Source organism: Gymnoscopelus braueri (genome assembly GCF_963280865.1).
Source record: "Gymnoscopelus braueri genome assembly, chromosome: 5".
Classification (NCBI taxonomy): domain Eukaryota; kingdom Metazoa; phylum Chordata; class Actinopteri; order Myctophiformes; family Myctophidae; genus Gymnoscopelus; species Gymnoscopelus braueri.
Genome location: NC_137606.1, coordinates 38,627,994 through 38,633,547, shown reverse-complemented (window position 1 = coordinate 38,633,547; position 5,554 = coordinate 38,627,994).

The window sequence follows — 5,554 nt, the reverse complement described above, 5'->3', positions numbered from 1 at the left end:
TAGAAGGAGAGCTTAATTCTCCTCCCCCCATCGCTCCGGTAAAGAGAACGACAGCCGCTGGCCAAAATGCCAGATCCCAACCTCAGATCATTAGAATGGTGGATGTCAATTGTCTCTCTTTTGAGGCAGGAGCAGCACAATATACCACGGACACGGGTCTCATCTGGTCCCCTCATGTTATTGGAGCAACCGAGAAACCAGACTGGGAACACCCTAGAGAGGGCCAGGATCAACTCATTGCGGACTGGTACCCGGTCACCCCAAGAGAAGCTTACGATATTGAGTCTGCGCCTACAGCGCAGGCGATCCTGAGTTTGCCCCGTGTGCCAGCTCCTTGGAAGGGAGCCTATATGACTGCGGGTTATGACCTGTTGAGGGAAAGGGCTGTTGAGCGTGATCGAGCGGTAAGGAGAGTGGCGGGGTCTGCACCGGGATTGGTGGATGGGACTGGCCACCCCATTCGGAATCCTAGTCCAACCCTTGGTACTCCCCTGAGGTCTTCAACTCCAAGGACCCGCATGGATGTGATGGAGGCTAGGAATCAACCTAGCCCGTCCGGTCCGGTGGGTTTGGAGTCTAGATCCCCTTACATGCTACGATCGACGCCGATGGTTTTCTCTCCAGTCCCCGAGCACATACATACTGCCATGAGCACACTTCAGCCTAGTGATTTTAGAGAGCTGGAAGCATATCTGCCCATTAGAAGTCCAAATGAAACCAATACAGATTATGTCAGCAGGTGTGCAACAAAATTGCCAAAATCTATGCTTGACTCTCAGGTCGCAGCAGCCTATTTCAACATCAAACTAGACGCAGCAATTCCTGAGGGATTCACCCCATGGAGTGTCTATGGGCGGCTGCACCGGGTGAGAACCGAGCAGAATTGGTAGGAAATGAAATCCTTAACAAAATAAGAAAGGAATTATTGCGGCAAACAAAACCAAATGCAAAGCCTTGATGATAGTTACAGACAGTGACTATTGTTTCAAAGATGGAAATAAGACGTATGGGATGGTCGGGGCTATATCAATGTCAAGGGTCAAGAGTTGGCTCAGGGCAATCTTTGGCGACTATTTAAAAAATTAAAAAAATTAAAAAAATTCAGCCAACCTTTATACGGAATATGTAAAGGTAGAGGCCCATACTGAGGATGACACATGCACCGCAAATGGCAACTGTGAGGTGGATGTGTTAGTTCAGGATCGGTCTGACAGGTTTAAGATACAGCATGTTGCTGTATTGACTCCTGCCGAGTGGCAGGAGGAAGGAGGGATCATAGCGGTCCCTGAGAGTGAGGAATGGAATCTCCTTACTAAGATTCACACAGGACTAGGGCATGTGGGTGCCCGACGTGTAAAGATATATCTTGATGAGAATAATATCAGAACAAAGTCTCCCGTTAAAACGGTCCAAAAGATCAGAAAGGCTTGCGATAGGTGCGCAGCTGCGGGAGGTTTTAAGAAAACGCGTACGGTAGACCGTGCTATTGTTTCCCAAGAAACGGGTAAGCATTTCAGTGCAGATATAGCCGGACCGTTGTGTGAGAGAACTAAGGCAGGTAACAGGTATTTTCTGGTAACGGCAGACAACGGATCTAGTTGGAGACAAGGACCGGCCGTCCATAAAGGGAGTGGTTTGTATGCGACCATCGGTCGAGGATCTGAGTCCACTGCCGGGAGCAATTCCCAGGACCAGGGTGACAATAGTTGAACCTGCACGGCTCAGATCCTCGGCTTTGGTGTGGTTTGCAAAACTGCGGTCTGGGGCTCCATTTGTTTATTTATAGTTAAAATAATGTCTGTGCTGTCTCTGGTCTGCAGGTGACGAGAGAGGGATGGAGCCGGGGGTGACGGAGGTTAGCGTCCTAGAGGATGCCCTAACCCCGGTTTTGGCGTCACCTGACACTAAGAGACTGAGTTGGAAGCACAAGGTTCGAAAGAATATGGGTGCAATATTTAGGTGCATGCCGTTAGCTTTCCTGACCATAATAATGACAGTAATTATCTATCAGTTACTCTATCCACGCATATAGCAGTTTCACAAATACTGTGTGCGTTTGGACTCGCAAATTGCGATGCCATACCCAAACCAGGTGCAAATAACTTAAGGGAGGTGAATCATGTCCAGTACCGGCTGGATCTTTGGATGCATGCAAGGGCAACTGGTTTAAATGATTCCCCAGAACCTGACCGTTTTTGTGGTCTAAAACAAATAGACAAAAATGACCTAAAAACAGTGGGTGATTTATTCTGTGCAATTAATGCTACCGGCTTTCAGCTAAATGGTTCCGATTGTGACTCAAATTGGTGGATTGTTTCCCAACTTAGATTTTGGGATAACATGGCATACAATTGGAAGACACACCGTACCATGTTAAATGAAACTCACTTGATTCAGTTGTTCTCTTACTGGGAAAAGGCACCGACGCGAAATGTGACGTGTGCTCGGTTCATCACACGAAACAAGTGGATGACTCCCAGTGGGAGTGATTATGCTGACTGGACAAAGTGGACATGGATAGCAAATTACACTTTAAGGCAGAGTAACGGGATCTGGGTTACTGAGAAAATGGACCTAGTGAGTCGAGAGTCTGAGTGGCAAAATTATACAGCCGCACGAGACTTGACGACCTTTGAGTTCTATCCCCGAAATCCAGACGGACACCGTTTGAAATTAGTACATTTTGTATTCGGTGCCAATGTAAATTTTGACCCGGAACCGGTAGAGGAAATGCCGGTGCCCGAGAGGCTCCACCATAAAATAATGGCAGGAGAAATTACCTACAATTCGTGTTCTGTGGACCCAGGTGAGGGCAAGGTTGAATGTCACCGGCCTTATACCACTGATAAATGGTTTAACTGGACGTTGTTCGAAACCTCTATTGATTATCATCTGTCCAGTTACCCACCTGGGTTGTCATGGTTGACAATGTTAATTTTGCCCTTGATTTTAATAGGCCTGTTTATACTGCTGGGTCTCTTACAAACGGCAGGTTTACTGGGGACATTTTTTAAAAGGGTTGCTACACATATTCAGGGGTTTAGGGAAGTTGCTATGTTGCACTCTCCGCCTTATCTGTATAGGCAGGAAACCTGTGGTCTCCTCACAAGCTGCTGCTGCACGGAGACAGCGTGCAAAGCACGGTCAAAAGGTCAATTTGCTGCCTTTGCATCGAGGCGGACATAACAAGCAACAATGAGGTATATAGAAATGGTCAAAAACAAACCCTTAGAGGAGTTCAGGTTTGACTGTATGATGAACTTTCAGAGAAAAAAAAAAAAATTAAAAAAAAGAGGAAAAACTAAAAGAGGGCGAGTTTGCCTGTGAGGTGTGATGCTGTACTATATGTATATATATATATATATATATATATACATGGGACAGCATCATTAAGAGACACTTCAAGCAAAGTACTGCACTTGGGGGTGGCTGATAGAAGAACCATAGGCGACCATGGACAGCGACAACGCAACCACATTTGATTATGACACAGCTGCAATGACCCAAGACCCGGGGAATGCGCTGGTGTGTGTGGTTTCCTGTTCAAAGAGAGCTTTCAAGTGCTATTCTGGTAGACTCATTGTGTGGCACGGTAACTATTGCCTGTGCCCTGATGAGTTAATCATTATGGCCTTAATACTATTTACTGTAGTTCTGCCTAAGAAACGATGCGATCGGATACACTTTGGGCTATTGCTATTTCTGGGGTGTTGTCTGACAATCCTCAGAATAATAATGTGTGAACGATCGCTCGGTCTGGGGCTTATTTGGGTTGGTATGGGAAGTCTAGACACCCATCTTAAATGGTGGACACCAACTTTGTATGTCATAGCCCTGTGCATGCTGGTGGGACAAATGGTGCATGTGTATTTCCATTGTGTTGCCTGGCTGCTGGCTATGATGGTGGGCGAGGCCCTGCTTATGGATGCATTGCTGGCTTACATAGCCGTGCTGGTGTTATCTCTAAGACCGGGGCCTCGTAGGAGGGAAATGGTGCGGGCCACTGTCGTATATTGGTTGATAACAGCACTGATGATATTACTCAAGATCCTGAGCCTTTTTGATCTGATTTCTGCTCTTATCCCCGTGTTAACAGAGGGCTTAGTTTTAGCCTTTCTAAAAGGGAGGCAGACCAGAGTCGGAAAGGTGATCATGTGCAGCCATGACAGGATTGTGGTCCGTGACCAAGCTCATGGATAAGAAAAATTTAAATAATTAGCATATACATATAAATTATATATGTATCAAATTAAATTAAAATATATATATATTAAAAGAAAAGAAAATAATAATGATAATAAAAACATTATATGAAAATAGAATAAAATAGTTTATCATTTATTTTCCTGTTTACGGAAGACCGCAGTTCGGGAGTTAAATCTTTTGACTCCGGACTCCGAAGTCATTTGGGTCGTGTCAACTCCCGAACCCGAGACGGCCCATGAGGAGGACCGGGTGGATCTGTTCGCCCTGTCGGAGGACATGTTTGACCTATTTGCACCCACCGGCACAGATCCACCGGGGGAGGCCATTGCTGAGCTGTCACTTCCCCTTGTGGTCCTGGCTCCACATACCACCCGACCTGATGAGGCGGGTCCCATGGTAGATAATGGGCCTGCTCAAGGTCTGGGGGAGGCCAGTGGAAGTCCACGAGTGGTGCCGGAGGGTACAAGCTCTATCCAAAGCCCAAACCCAAGTCCAAACCCCAGTCCGAACCCAAGTCCTAACCCGAATCCTGGCCAACATTCAATTGAGGAAGATATTGTAAGCAGGAGGACCCCAATTCCGGTCCCGGCTGAACCCATGATTTTATATACCCCTGATGGGGGTTCCCTTTCCGAAAGTCAGTTGAAAGAGGGCCCGCGGATATGGCTGAAAGCGGCTTGGGGAAGTGTAGGTGAAATTCCCCCAGGGTCTTTGATGTTCCATCCCAAGGGTCATGAGTTAGGTAAATGGTTAGCGGGCTCAACCTTGTGGGCACAACATTCATACGAACCCCGCTTTCGGGATGATGGTGAGTGGGACATGCCACAGGGAGCTGCACCTATCACTGTCATAATTTATGACCATCCAGAAGGGCCCTGGTGCATGCTGTGGCGTACTCTTCAGGACCAGGAAGCTGAGATGATGTGCTTGGTGGCCCTGACTCCTCGCCTGGAAACCCAGTTCCGGGTGAGGAGACTTTGTGGAGTTACCTTCCTGGGGCATCCGGAGGGGCCTGACTACAACGTGGAGAGGTCCAGGGACATGGCCGAGGTTCTGCCAAGGCCAAGAGAGGGTGACATGGTGGGGCTAAGATATGGCCTTGTCATTCCGCGGCCTTTGTTGACCCCGCAGCAGCTGGGTGACCTTGCCCAGCAACACGCTCTGCTCAAGAAGAGGAACAAGCGCGGGGGGCGACAACGGAGGCGTTGGGCGGCCAATCAGGTCACGGCTGCTGTTGACACCAGCTCTGCTCCTTGATGCTACCAGTCACAACACAGCCACAACTTCCTCTTTTGCAATGACCTGCTACGAACTGTACTTTTTGCTCACATGACCAACTTGCCCTGGC